The following is a 15,151-nucleotide window of genomic DNA, read 5'->3' on the forward strand; positions in this document are numbered from 1 at the left end:
TCTTTTATTTCAAGGTGGGGTTCTACCACCACTTCGGATTTTTCTTTAGTGTCTCTTACCACAAGCTCCTCAAGTTTTTTCATACTTTCGAGCTTGGGTTTTTGTTTTTCTAGCACTTCTTACGTGATTCTTACCAAATTTTGATAATCTTCAAGCTTAGTTGCTTCCATGTCTGGAGAAGGATAGTTTTTCCATTTGTTTTCCATGTTTTGGCTTGCTTTTAGTCTCGCTTGGTAGGCTTCCAAGGCTACATTAATAGGCTCAAAAATTTTATCAACCAAACTTGATTCCTCCAGATTTTACGGTTGTTCCTTTGAATTCGCTTCCAGGTTCTTTCACCTTTTCTTGGAATAGCTGTTTTGCTTTATCCTCTATTTTAGCTCATTGTTTTTGTTTTCTCATCTCATACCTTTTGCTTCTACTTCTTTTGGTCTTTTGAGAGGCAACTTTTTTATTTTCCAAATCATCAGAGGAGTTATGTTTCTTTTTCTTAGCCTGGGATCTAGTGACTACCTTGTTTGTAACAATCGGTTCACTCTCAGATGAGCTACTAGGTATCACTTGGACTACATTTACTACTATTTTATCCTTGTTTAAAGGATTTCTAGGACAATCTTATGGGAAGTGTCCTCCCTTTTTGCAACATTGTATGCAATAAGCTTCAACCGGCTTGAGGTTCTTGTCAGGCTCTGGGCATTCATTTTTCCAATGATCATGTGCACCACAATTATGACATTTTCCTGTTCTTGGATTAACCATGGGTCTTACCATAGGAGGTCTAACACCTTGATTAGCTACATAATACATTGGTGCAAGCTCTGGTGGAGCATAAGTCACAGGTTCTTCCGTTGGTGGTGGATGCGAATTATACCAATCTCCTTCTACCATTATTGTAGATGGACTAGGCTCAACATAGGGTGTAACAGGCACTAGTGCTTGTTCAGCTATGACTCATTTTGAATGCATGTACTTTACAGGCACTGCATTATGTTCTAGATATGGACGTTGTTGACCCAACATGGGTTGAGGTCTTTCCAAACCCATCGGTGTTCTTTGAGATGGTGCCATGTTAGGCTGGTATCTGTACATGAGTTGTCCTTGTGGCCTCATGGGCACATTGGAAAGGGGGAAGTCGGAAAACTACCAGCACATTAATTGAATGACTCTCTATAGCCCATTGATCTGACAACACCCCTATCCCCTATTTAACACACACCTCGATACACAATCTGCAATCTACTATTGACCAAGCCCGTACCCGACCAACCCTGTCTTGTCGCAAAGCATACCATAATGGCTTCAATCTATGACCTTTTAGAGCACCTTCACCCACAAATACACAACTCAATATCCAACAACACACATAGCCTTGCACCATCCCTAGTAGGCATCCACTTTACTACAAACCAATAGCTTCTTTGCATATGCCACAACCACACAGGAAACTCACATGCATCTAATAACCGTAGACCTTAACATAGGTAGACATGGGAGAAGGGGAAAGAAATAAAATGTTCATTTAAATATTGAGAACATAGAAGTTATGCCAGTGTAGACATGATTTTTCACACATGAGTGATATGTCCTATCGCCTGTGTCGATCTCGAAGCCGATACCAAGGGGAACTTGTAGCCTCTAAACAATACGCCTTCAACTGGCTTCATATGCTCAAAAGCTTAGGGCGTGATAGGCTAGTTTAGGTTAACAATCCCTCTTTTTGCTATCGCTAGCAAATTTCTCACAGCATCCGAAGGCCACCCCTCTATTCTAACGGCACTTTCCTCCAGGCCAACTCTTTGGTGGCTCCCTCTACTAGTACCCCAGTAGCTGCACTCGGCCCTGCCTCTGCAAACTGGCGGCCCTTGCACATTCTTAGTGTGCCATCATCAAGCCCCAAGCCTCTCGGTGATGATTGACCTTTTGCCTCCCTCTCTTTGCAGTTTCCCTTGAGACCCCCAATCATTGGGGGCCCTCCTCTTGCCGGCCTCTTACAGCCTGCAGACCTGTCCGTGCACCCACTCCCCCTTCTCACATGACACCCCTCAATCCTTGAAAAGCCACCTCCTTCTTCTGCTCCTCATCGGCTCTCTGGCGGCCTCTTCCTTCATGCAAGCCGTTGGCGGCTCATCCTCTTGCTCACGCCCTGGCCACTCCCACTTGTGATATGGCCGCCACTACCTACAACCCCTTCCACAGCCGGTTGGCCCCCCTCATCTCCTTCTCTGCCTTCTAAACCACCTGCTTTCCCTGGTCTGGCCTGCCCCTTGGTGGCTCCAACTCCTCTCCCTACTGCACCTTGAAGGCGGCCCTTTTCCCTATGGCGAGCCCCTCCCATCTGGCCTCCTTCCCCTCAACTCCAGCGCTGGCCTCGCCTTTCTGCCCAACAGATGGACCATCTTTCCTCTTGCTCCACTCGTCCACAGCAACTCATTTTTTTGCATGCTTTAAAAAAAGCATTTGTGTCCTTTTTTTTCTAAAAAAAGACTTGGCTAGTATTCTTGTGCAAGGATCTTTGAATAGCCTCCAACTGCCGACAATCGGTGTCTCATAGCACTTTGATCACCAAAGAGATCAACTGGTTGATCTCCTCCCTCGCCATAATGTACAACGCCTCACGAAATCTGCCTTGCATCCTCAAGCACTCTGACTGGCAAATCTTTTGCACCATGTCCGACCTGTTAAATGCCCCACTTAGCATACACATCCAACGACCCCTGTCACACTTGGCGCCTGACACAGGCTCAAGCACACTGTCGCAACACTGCCTGCTACCATACACCTGCAATGAACCTTTCCACTGGTCGACATATTCTTGGTGTACCATCATTGCCCACCCCCTCGTTGAGCATTCATGCTCAACCATAGAATTATTTAGGTAAAATAAATCTGTATAGAGAGAATGACATAAGATAGATACATAGACTACATAAGAAAAATGATATAATGGCTATATAAATAGGATAGAGATAGAGAGAAAAGCATCTGCTGCTACATCACCCTCTAGAGTCAAATGGAAAGCTCAAAGCTTCTCCAAGCATGGTGTAGAATCCACCTGAATAAAAAATAAAACATTGGTCGTAGCCATCGACCTGTAAAGCATGTATATCCAAGCCTTCCTTTGCACTTGTAGGTCAATAGACATGCCACCCTTCCAGCTCTTCATAGCATCGAGCTTCATCACTCTGCATCCATAAGTCTTCGTGTCCACTATAAGCATACTTGCCATCACTTGAGAAACCTGAATCATGAGCAGCCATCCTGCCATCTGCTAGAGAACCCTCCATGGTATAGTCCACTTCAAAAAAGCCTCGCCACTAGCACAAAGACACCTGTAAAGCAACCTCCAATAACACATGTATCCATATCATCACATAAAATAGAAAAACCCTGCAATTTGCCTCCACCTGCTGCATAGCCAAGCCAACATGATCCCTTTGCAAACCTGTATCCAAATCTTCTAAAATCAGCATCAAAACCAACTATTTGGAAGTGATAACAACATACAAGTGCCCACCTAGCCAAGGCGCCGTTGGGTCAGCCAACCAAATTTTTGATGTGGTCACATTATTTTTCCGATGTTTAATACATCAAACCCTGTAAAAGTCTAATGACAATCGCCTATGTCAAGTCTGAGTCAAAGATGTAATTTTTCCAATGATGTATGTAAAGGTCCATGAAAAGTTGGCCGCCGATCACTTTAGAAAGCCCTAGGTATATAATACACTAAGGTTAGTGGGAAAGGGGAGATCATTTTTTTTTGAAGATAAGGGACTACTGCGTTACATACAAAGAGCTACCTCTTTGCTCCAACTTGTAATCATCGCTTCTGTGGCTACGGTAATCCAAATTCAGTTTTGTTTCTTGCATTGTGTTCCTCTTACTCTGCTCTTTCATTCAAGTGTAAGCATTCAAGATTCGGTGAAGGTTTCAAACGCGTCCGTTTAGGCCTTAAATTGTTGTTTTGAGTGTTTATATGCGTATTTTATGTTGTTTTGACCCTAGGAGAGGCGTTAGGGACCTAAAAACGACCCTTTAGGATCATTTGTTTACTGTTTTTGCGTACTGTGGGACGAGCGATCGCGATCGTGTACCTCTCCAGAATGTTGTGACAGTGATAGGATATGTTCCTGATAGTCCCCTGTAGCTTCCCTTCAAGTTTCGTGCGATTCCGATATGATTTGCATGGTGAACGGGCTTGATGACTGTAGAGCTGTGTAGAAGGACATAGGTAGATTACTTGGCTTTAGTGCGTTTGATTTTTTGGTAGAGTTAGTAGTTGTATCTCTTCGAGTTCACTTCATTAGGATTGACACCCTAGTGAGTTTCCATGCCTCATCCGAGTCGCTTCCTCTATATCGATAATTTTATGTTGATGCTTGAGAGCTATGCTATGGACGTCCGTCGCGGCGACCCGCAAACATTGGCGCCACTGCCGAGGAATGAATCTTAGGTGATGAGTGACCGAGTGCGTATTCAGAGTTTTCTTATTGTTCCAAAGATAATTTCCATTCCATTTACATTTCAGTGAAGCATCTAGACAGGAGTTTAGTGCTTAGTGGAGTCTAGGGTCGGTGGACTGGCTAGATCTACTCTTGAGAGATATAAGGAGTTGTGAGTGAGGTTGCTTTAAGCATTTTTTCCCTTCAAATTTCTTTGTATCGATTGAGTATTGATCCATCATCCGTTTTTCATCATGTTTGTTTCGTTTGATTCATTTTCTTATATTCTTTCATTTCTGTACTGAGGAGTAGGATAAGTAAATCACATTCCAGTCAGATTTGGGGTAGAAGTTAGAGTCGAGAAACCAGAAAACCATAACTTTGGCAAAAAGGCCATAAGACTCTGAAATTTTGAAAATCTGACCAAACAGAGCTGAAATTGATTCAAATCACCAAGTGGTAGCACCAAACACTGGGAAATACTTGTCAGAGAGAGCCTGTAAAATTTCATCAGATTTGGCCTCTGTACTACGATCGCGATCGGTGTACCTTAGTGCCAGAATTGTACAAGATTTTACATGTGCCTTCCTGATAAGATTCTAAACAAGTTGGTCTAAAACAACCACACCCAAAAACATCAAAAATCAAGGAAATCAGGCCACTTGGGTAAAACTAGCTTGACAGACCCAAAAACTGTGAAATCTTGACTTTTGGTGATCCAAATGTAAAAAGACTTGGGGGATAGCCTTAAAACATCAGTGTCTACAAGCATCCCAATTTTGGTCTAAATTGGGCTCCAAACTACGATCGCGATCGGTGTACCCAAGTGAAATTTTGGATTGAAAATTTTGAGTAGGTAGCTGACATCTAGTGCAACATATTTTCCAAAAGGAGCAAGGTCAAAAAAAAAAAAGAAAGTGGTCAAAAGTCCCATTTACACAATCAAGCCAATAACTGCAGAACCACCTGGGATTTGGGTTTTCATTGATCAAAACATCTCCAAATTCAAAAATACAGAGACACTTGGTATCAGGAGATCAAGGGCTAGCTACTGTGAAAAAATCTTCAAAATCTGTGACATGGGGTCAACGATCGCGATCGGTGTACCTCTACACAGTGGGGGGATCTGACTTTATAAGTTTGTAGACCTACTTGAGTACATCCCAAATATCAAGTTTGAGTGAAAAATACCCTCTGGAGGCCAAGATACAAGCACAAAAGTTCCTGTGTTCTGGTCCTGAAACTGTTTTGAGTGTTGTTTCAAGTGCAGTTCACTAAAAGTGCTCTAACTTTTGATAGACAACTCCAAATTGAGTCAGGTATAGCTAGGAAGTAAGCTTGTGGGCAATGGTTTTGGCTTTAGAGCTAAAGTTTTCTATGTTTCCTAATTCCAAACTTTTATGATACCCCAAAACCAGTGTCCAGAGACCAAAAAAGTCACAAATTCTTGACTTTTTAGAGACTTGACCAGGGGCAAAAAGGGATTGTGTACACTAAGCCAAGGTGTTCTTATCAAGGACCATCTTCAGAGTATTGAGTGAGGCTTAATCATGACAACTCATCCATCATTAGGGTTTCCCACTCAACTCAGAGCTATGCCACCTACACAAACAGCCAGAAATACTGCAACACCTATAATAAGAGGGTTGAGACAAGACCATGAGGCTTATCAATCATATCAAGCCAAACCTCAAGGCATGGCTCATGGATATTTGTCAAGTGATCATGTAGCTCACTGGAAGCCAAACCAATCAACTAAAATGCGGGAGTTTGAAAGAGCAAAAGTGGAAATTGCTAGAGACTTAGAGGAGAAGCATCCTCTTATCTACAAACCCAACGTGAGGTTTATCAAAACCAATGAAGCCACGAGAGTTCTAACGGATTACACTTATGATGGCCTTTATAGGTTACCTATTGGGAATCAAAACAACTTCTATAGATGTTTAAATTCCATCATTGAAGAGTTGACAGACTACAAGAACCTCTATGTCTTCACATTATACACAGATGACCAGGGAGTGCAAGTTCTAATGGTAGATAAGTATGGACGAGAGTACAAACTTATCAGCCCAATTGAACTAGAAAGATATACATACATGGGTACTCCAATCTTTGCTTACTACTTTCAACCGAGTGTAAATGTACCGGGGTTTTTTGAGACTCATTGCAAGAAGCTAACATTGAAACTATGGAATTAAATGGACCTCAAACATCCAAAATATCTATTCACGGGAGTGTAGCTCCTACCTCATTGAGTGGAACCAAGAGACCACCAATTAGACTTTCAAATCCATCAAAATTTCCAAAACATGTCTTAAAGGAGGTTCCACTAGGATTTTCTCCAAGACGAGAAGAAGGACCGAGGGATGTCTTTGTGAGAGACCCCAACATGCTAAGATACATGGTTGAACCAAAACCAATGAGACCATATCAATTGGCCAAATGTGTCAAGAAGAAGTATGATGGGTTAAGGGATCCATACGTACATGCATCCTTGTTCAAACAAAGTGTTAAGAGCCGAACAAGTATTTTATTTTCATACACAGTATGAGGGATTTGTCTTAACCTTGGAAGGGATAACATTGAATTGGTTCCAACCGTTGGACAAAAATGCCTTCTCAAACGTTGAACAATTGTTGCAAGAATTCGTTGTGGAATTCTCTAAAAGGGGAATCAAGCATAACACAGTGTCTCAAATCTATGCATTCAAGCAAAAAGAAGATGAGAGAGTGAAGGAAGCATCACTACGTTTCAAACAATATATAGAGAGATGTCCGGAACGCGAGTTACCACATGATGAAAGATTATCAATTCTCTTTATAGAGGGTTTGATAAATGAAACTCTCAAGAAATATTTGCACTTAAAAGGATGTACTTCCTTTGAACAAGTCACCAGAGAAGCGTTATACCTAGTTGACAATTGTAAAGCCTATGGCGAGGACATTGGTGATACAAGGATCACTATGGATAATGCTCCTTTAGCATCTAGTGAAACCAACACAAGGCAAGTGGTTATGTCTCAATTAATGACCAACCTAGATGAGCTAGCAACGCAAGTAGCACAACGAATAAAATGGTGTGCCATTGAGCAAAAATGGACCAATCATGAGATGAGTGAGTGCTACTATAATCAAACCTACATGAGGGGGACACTATTTGGACATCAAATAGAAAAACAAATGCCATTACCAAATCATCCATTATTTCAAAATAGGGTTGTATCAAGGGCTTTACAAAGAGCTGAGGTATCACAACCTAGGCTAGGGCAAGAACCTATGAGAAAACTCTATTCATTGAATGAGGACACTCTGATGTTCATAGCCAATCAAGAGCGTAGACCAGAGACCATTCTGGCTAAGCAAGAACAACCATCAATTGTGCCACCAGTGACTCAACAAGATGGACCATGCTACAAGTGTGGAGGTAATCATTGGGCCAAGAATTGTTCTCGTGTAGAGATAATTGGATATTGTGTGGAGTGTGCCATTACACACATTGTTTCAAATTGTCCAAAACACCCAAACAAACAGGGGAAAAAAACAATGAATGTTGTGGGAGTGTTACCTTCTCCAAGTGGATCAAAGGCAGAACCCAAAATTCCTGGGAAGGTAGTGACGAGGGCCCAAGCAAAAGAAAATGCTGAGGACCAAGCTAATGAGGAGAAAGATCAACAACCCAAACAAGGGGAGACAACTAGTGTGTCAGTAAGGACTGGGAGAAAATCCTGGAAAGCCAAAAGAGACAGAATTAAAGCAAAAACAATTACAAAACAAACTGCACTACAAATAGAATTACAAGAGACAAAGGAGCAGTTAAAACAAGAACTGGAAAACAAAACGATGGTGAGCGATGAGAAACCAAGGAAGGCGTCTTCTGGAGGATCTGTATTGGTAGACAAAGTCCTAGAGCCATTAGATGCTGCATTGGAAGCATATGAGGCTAGATTGAAACCCAACCAAACCCTAGAGCAACGAGGGATGAAATATCCTCATGCTGAGGTAGAGACTGAGAGGTTGAAAATGTGTAAGGAATTGGTAAAAATTGCACAGGCAATGATGGAGCCTAAAGCACCAATTCCACCTTTAGAAACAAAACCAAAAAGTGTTGGATTTGAAATGCCTAAGGCAAAGGTTGTTGAAACATTAACTCAAAGAAACATTGAGCTAGAATCACAAAAGGATGTGCAAGAAAAGACTGCAACAGAAGAAACCAACAACCTAGAAATTCAACTAGATGATCGAGTAGTGGCCAACACCACTAATGATGCAAGGTCAAAATCACAATTTATGGCACCTATCCCAGAGATAGATGAGCCATGGCCAAATGAATTGTGGGAAGCAATTAGAAGTGCAAAAGATGGAAGTGCGACTTTCCAATCTGCACCCATAATTGAGGTCAATACAGGGAATGAAGTTTATCAAGGAGACATTCAATCTCTAAACGGAGATGCAGGGACAGAAGTTTCAATTGAAAGCAAACCAGAGTCCTTGAAGACCTTACCCTCATACATAGGAGAACATGAGGCAGACTCAGAGACTAGAGTGGTGCCATCTCAGAGGAAACCCATATCCAAGATGATGGATACAAAGAGTATGCAAGAGTTGATGTCAGCTCCAATACAGTGCACCATTACTCTATCTGAACTGCTTAAGATTAGACCACATGTATGGGATGAAGTAGGCAACAATTTGGGGAAGATGGGATTAAAGATACCTCTTCAAGATCTACCCTCAAATGAACAATCAAACAAAACTCAACAAGAAGGTGCAAACGTGTGCCAATAAATAAGGTGGGGGAATATTGCGAAGGAGAAGAAGGAAACACCACCTTACCTGTGGAATACAAAGGAGTTAAAAAATTGGCTATACTTGATAGTGAGGCTGGAGTAGCCATAGCCACAAAAGACATTTGGGAAAAATGGGGTAGCCACCACTTAGGAAAACTAGAATGAAGCTGCAACTTGGAGATGGATACAGGGAAAAACCTCTAGGTATCCTCGAGCAAATTATTGTGACTTCTTGTGGAATTGAATATGAACATACATTTGCAATAGTAGATTTTGAAAAAGGGGACAATTTTGATATCATTTTAGGAAGGCCTTTCATGCGTCAACTTAAGATGGTTCAAGATTGGGGCTATGACTATATCTACTTGAGACATAAAAAGATCACCACAAAAATAAGCATAAAAGACCATAGCTATAGAGATGTGAATAGAACTCCGTTAGAAGAAATTGACTCTTCTATAGTCAATGGGAAATATATACCTACGTGGCTACAAAACAAACAAGAACTTTGGATGTGTGGTGCTTCGAAGTGTGGAAGCTCAGTGAAGGAGGATTGCATCCTAGAAAGATCAATGGACGATGAAGCTTACATACCTGAACCCTTTCCAGAGGAGTTATTTGAGCCATTTGGATGGACTCAAATATTGGCAACCTTGGATGTGTGTGTGAATGAGGTGACCCCGACTAAATTTTGTGATGAGGAAGGGTATGATATAACTCCCGTATTTACGATAAAGGTGTTGAAGGAAGCTAACGAGATTTGTGAGTGTGAAGGCAAAAAAGGTGAAACAGATAGCTACGTCATGGAGCATGATGCCAAAGTGCACATGAAGAAAGCAGAGAAACCACAAGAATATGTCATTATTGACATACCTGAAGAAACAAAGAAGCCGACTCCAGAAAAAGTGCAACTGAAAGTAGATGAAGGAGAAAATCTTCCAAGTTCAACGACAAATCTTCAACAAACGCAAGATCAAAAGAAGAACAGGGACAAGGAAGAAGATGGACTATCTCCAACGATGATCAAATTCAATTTATGTGGACAAACAGGGCTCATGGTTACATGTTCGGCCGCGATTGATCCTTATGCTACTAAGAATCTAATGACTTATGGAACATGGATCATGATGGGAAAGCCACCAATCAATGAGCTAGAAGAAATAGTTTACACAAGTTCAAAAATTCCAATTCCTAGCTTTGGAGTGGCAGAAGCTGTACTCAAATTGAGTACCGGGGAGTATAAAGATACTTTCCACATAATCAACTCCCATCATATCAAAGAGAGCCTGGTCCTGACAGAAAGCTGGAGGAACATCTTCTTTCGACAACAATCAAAATCTTCAACAACAACAACGGTAAGACTCCATGAAGCTTCTCAAATCCATGCAGTGAAGAAATCGCCAACCATCGTGGAAAAAGGTAAAGCAAAGGTAAACATTGAAGTATATCAACCTCGCCAGACGAATTTACCTTCAACGAGATTCCATCAAATTTCCCACGAAGCCTCTACATCAAGAGCCACACCATCAACAATGCAATGGAAACCAAAGCAAAAAGTCTATCAACCAAAGTTTCCATCACAAAAAATCATACAGAAGAAGCCGAAGTATGTCAAGCAGGTGTTGGTATCCAAAGAGCACATCCAAGTCAAAGACTCAGTTTGGATACATGATACACGGGTTCAACCACAACAAAAAAAGATGATAGGGTGGATATCATCGAATGAGTCAATCACTATTCAAGGCTACTTCCAAGGAAACACTAATGTTTGGGCCAAAAAGCCTAAAGTAACAGCCTGGACCTACCCACCTCAACCAACGAGTTCTACAAGGAACAAGACATGTTGTCAACGGAATACAAAATACTTAGGCAGGAGAAAGAACAACAAAAAAGGACAAAAGAAAAGACCTTCCAAGAAAGCAACACAACAAGTATGGGTACCAAAGTCAAACGTCAACGAAGCCACCCAACAAGGCCAAATGAAGACAAAGAATAGAATGGTTCCCGTCAAGCTACTTGAAGCACAAGGATTCTATGAAGGTAACACCCAAATATGGTTACCCAAAGTAGTTGCTCAACCTAGAGCCACTAAGACCAACCAAGTAGCAAAGGACCCCACACAAAGACAATCAACAACAACAAAGAGACAATGGAGACTAAGCGCAACCAAGGGAGAAACAACCTCAAAATGGATCCCTCATCTACTACAAAAGCAAGGCTTTTACAATGGTAATAGCCAAGTATGGATACGAAAGCCTAGTGTCTATCAAGTCAAGGGAGCAACTCATGAATCAAGAACAAAGTGGGTCGCAAAACCACTATTGAAAAATCAGGCTCCTCACAAAGAAGAAAAAGTAAAGGTACAACAATGCGGACTCCTTACGGAACATCCCATGCAACAAAAGAAGCTCGAGGAGTCAAAGTATGCCAATTTACTTGACAAAATGGTGGCATCCAAAGACCAAAGCAATGATAGAGGCCTTAATCTCAAGAACTTATGGCACTGGGTTTCAGGCCATGAACAGGTAAGTCCAAGTCGCCATTAAAAATGCATGGCATAAAAGTCAAGAGTCGGGCAGCTGAGCCACTAAATGAGCAAGGCATTAGTCCCAAAGCTTCAAGTAATATTCTCCGTGATCTAAGAGTCTTAGCTATTCTAGGTACTGCTCAAGGTGGAGGAGTTGAGCATATTTATGTTGTGTCGCTCATGATGGTATAGGTGAGCATAAGAGTCCAAGTCTATGTATTTTAAGTTTGGTTAAGTGAAGAAGAGAGTCCAAAAGACACTCACGCACTACGCATAGTGAGGAATGAGTGGAGAAGCTTCTACATCAAAAACCCTTCTTGGAAACGTGCAAGCTATTGAGACATCCTTTGATGTCACATGTGCTACATTTGTTCCTTGAAGCACCCAACAACTCATTTTTCACACCGCATGATTTTCTTGAAAGAACTCTTGTGTGCATATAGAGTGTCCCATAATTGGCACTTACATTAGGCACTCTTCCTTTGTTTCTCCCAAGCACTCACCTTGCATGACAGGTACTTCCAATCCAAATGCTCAACTCCAATAAGAGCGTATACCAAAGGCACTTTTTTCCCACCGGGTTTTTTCCCTTTGGTCATCCAGGTTATAAGACCCTAATCTAGACCTCATCATCAACTTCTTGTATATATTCCTTCTACATCAACAATAAGGAAAGGGCTACCCAAATCAATCAACAACAACTTGGAGTAAAAACAACAAGTCTCCATATGCTTATCAAGAGCATCTTTTATCTTCAAGGGTGACAACAAAGCTCCATCTAATAATGGCAAGTCAAAGAATGGCCTACAACATCAAGCAATGAGAAGTTTAGCAAGCAAGCTATCCACAAAAATAAAAAATAGCTCACACAGTGCTTCAACATTGGTGACCTATTGCAAACAGCTCAAATAACAGTGGACCTTGAATAAATATCTATCATAAAGTCCACGCCACAAGGAGGATCAGTTCTACACGATCAAACACTTCAACATCAATCTTTACAGCAACTAAGATTGACAACCAAGAGGCGAATGCACAACAAAAAGAAACGTTGCCTCGATAATCAAAGCTCAAATCATGTATCAACAACATGACAGCTATGCATCACTCAAGGAAGGGGGGAGCGTCATCAACGACAACGGGCTTCCCAAGATGAAGACCAACCTTGAAGACAAAGCTAAAGACAGCCCTATGACAAGACTGCACAAGGTCATGTCAAGGGACGACACGAGCTAGGAAGTGGGAAGTGTTTGGAGGTGATAACAACATACAAGTGCCCACATAGCCAAGGCGCCGTTGGGTCAGCCGGCCAAAGTTTTGATGTGGTCACATTATTTTTCCGATGTTTAATACATCAAACCCTGTAAAAGTCTAATGACAATCGCCTATGTCAAGTCTCAGTCAAAGATGTAATTTTTCCAATGATGTATGTAAAGGTCCATGAAAAGTTGGCCGCCGGCCACTTTAGAAAGCCCTAGGTATATAATACACTAAGGTTAGTGGGACAGGGGAGATCATTTTTTTTTGAAGATAAGGGACTACTGCGTTACGTACAGAGAGCTACCTCTTTGCTCCAACTTGTAATCATCACTTCTGTGGCTACGGTAATCCAAATTCAGTTTTGTTTCTTGCATTGTGTTCCTCTTACTCTGTTCTTTCATTCAAGTGTAAGCATTCAAGATTTGGTGAAGGTTTCAAATGCGTCCATTTAGGCCTTAAATCACTGTTTTGAGTGTTTATATGCGTATTTTATGTTGTTTTGACCCTAGGAGAGGCTTTAGGGACCTAAAAACGACCCTTTATGATCATTGGTTTACTGTTTTTGTGTACTGTGGGATGAACGATCGCGATCGTGTACCTCTCCAGAATGTTGTGACAGTGATAGGATATGTTCCTGATAGTCCCCTGTAGCTTCCCCTCAAGTTTCGTGCGATTCCGATATGATTTGCATGGTGAACGGGAGCTGTGTAGAAGGACATAGGCAGATTACTTGGCTTTAGTGCGTTTGATTTTCTCGTAGAGTTAGTAGTTGCATCTCTTCGAGTTCACTTCATTAGGATTGACACCCTAGTGAGTTTCCATGCCTCATCCGAGTCGCTTCCCCTGTATCGATAATTTTATGTTGATTCTTGAGAGCTATGCTATGGACGTGCGTCGCGGCGACCCGTAAACACCAACTTTCAGACTTAAGAGTATGACCTACTAAAGCTTTAACCTGTTCTTCAAATACCTCATCACCTGCAAGGTTGGTGGAACCTTCCTCTTTGCATGGAGCCTCTCTCTCATAGGCTGCACCTGTATCAGTTTCCATAGAGTCATCTGCTGAAGCTAACTCTCCATGGCTACACACAAACTCTGAAACCTCAAAGTACACCTCGACATGCCCACCAAGGCAAGGTTGCCCCACCCCCTGCATAGATAAATCAACTTGATCTACCACAACTTTTGTTCCTAGCTTCTGCAAGGCACCCTCAGGAACCTGCTCTTCAATCAAACTGGATGCACAATCAAACCACATTTCTTCTAGCAAGCACTCATCACCACCAGACGCAAGAGAAGGCTGCTCGACTAGCCTGTTCACACAAGGCATCTCCACACTTGCACTATGCTCCTCTTTTACCTTCAACTGGTTGGCAAGGAACTCCTATACAGCTTTCTTTATTGCATCTATATGAAAAACATCATAACTTTCATACCTAGACGAGATGGATTCTGTCTCCCATGTAGCATATGTATCCAAACTGCTGCTGGAGCTATGAGAGCTGTTGGACTCCTCTTCTGATCTTGCCGGTTCCTGGACCTTTGCTGTCAGCCTCATTGCTGGCTCTAGAACTGACACCTCTTCTTTAAGATCTTCTATCACCTCGTCCTCTTGAGCAAGCAAATTGGGTGGCACTCTAAATATGCCTCGCTGTATCTTTTGAGACCTGGTTGGCACTTCTTCTACCTCCTCTAGCCTAGCATCAGCTTCACATGCTTTGATCACATTCATATCAATAAAAAGAGGAGCTTTTACCTCTTGATGCTCATCAATCTATTTGGGCCTAGGTCCACTGGCTACCGTGGTTGCTGACTGTAGCAATCCTGCCTCCATCTTCTTCTTCATCTTTCGACTCTTTGCTCTGGCAACAAGACAGCTTCATCAAAGGTCCCTGGATCTTCATAGTCCACCCTCTCACAAACACAGGGATGCAAGCAAGAAAGAAACCTTTCCAGCTTAAAGTATCCCACATTGGTTGCTTGGGTAGCAGCCGCAAAATCCCCCCAATAAGCTTCAAATTTATCAACAAAAGCATCAAAATTTGCACTTGCTTCTTGCTGCAAACCTTTGATCTTTGCATCTGTGAGTGCTCTCTCTCTCTAAGCCTCTCTCTCTCTCTCTCTCTCTCTCTCTCTCTC

General features: G+C 42.0%; 1 pseudogene; it reads right to left on the reverse strand.

Annotated features, from left to right (window-relative positions):
* Positions 1–3,131: 3,131 nt before the first annotated feature.
* LOC147427496 (uncharacterized) lies at positions 3,132–14,168 on the reverse strand (annotated as a pseudogene).
* Positions 14,169–15,151: the final 983 nt, after the last annotated feature.

The sequence above is a fragment of the Adiantum capillus-veneris genome, chromosome 23 (genome assembly GCF_014529385.1).
Source record: "Adiantum capillus-veneris isolate H3 chromosome 23, ASM1452938v2, whole genome shotgun sequence".
NCBI classification, from domain to species: Eukaryota; Viridiplantae; Streptophyta; class Polypodiopsida; order Polypodiales; family Pteridaceae; genus Adiantum; species Adiantum capillus-veneris.